Source organism: Morone saxatilis, unplaced genomic scaffold, assembly GCF_004916995.1.
Source record: "Morone saxatilis isolate NCDOM2014 unplaced genomic scaffold, NCSU_SB_2.0 Contig12, whole genome shotgun sequence".
In the NCBI taxonomy this organism is placed as follows: domain Eukaryota; kingdom Metazoa; phylum Chordata; class Actinopteri; family Moronidae; genus Morone; species Morone saxatilis.
The window spans coordinates 22,449,134-22,449,474 of NW_023339674.1; the positions used below are offsets into that span (position 1 = coordinate 22,449,134).

At 35.5% G+C, this 341-nt stretch overlaps 1 protein-coding gene across 1 annotated transcript in view; it reads right to left on the reverse strand.

Moving 5' to 3' along the window:
• Positions 1–341, reverse strand: part of LOC118322400 (gamma-aminobutyric acid receptor subunit gamma-3) — a 53,270-nt gene that overhangs the window by 7,768 nt on the left and 45,161 nt on the right. The gene's annotated exons all lie outside the window — the stretch shown is intronic.

Here is a 341-nt window from a genome sequence, read left to right on the forward strand (position 1 = left end):
AAAAGGAAGACATGGTGCCTTTCAAAATAAAAGTGCTTTATATGTATACAGTTAGACTCTCCAGGTCACACCAGGACCTGGAGCTGGGAGGGCATTTACTGTAGGAAGCCTGGTAAATGTGATAAGCTACCTTGATTTGTCAGGTATTTAACGGATTTGATGATGTTCACGAGGTAAATGTTGTGAGTTGTAACTGACTGTGTTGGTATAATTACTGGTTACTTTATAAATTAAGATTTAACATACAAAACATATATAAAATATGATGTATTGTGACGGATTAAACTATCCACTGGAGGTCATTAGAGCTACAACAATTAGTCTGTTAAAGTCAGTTAGTA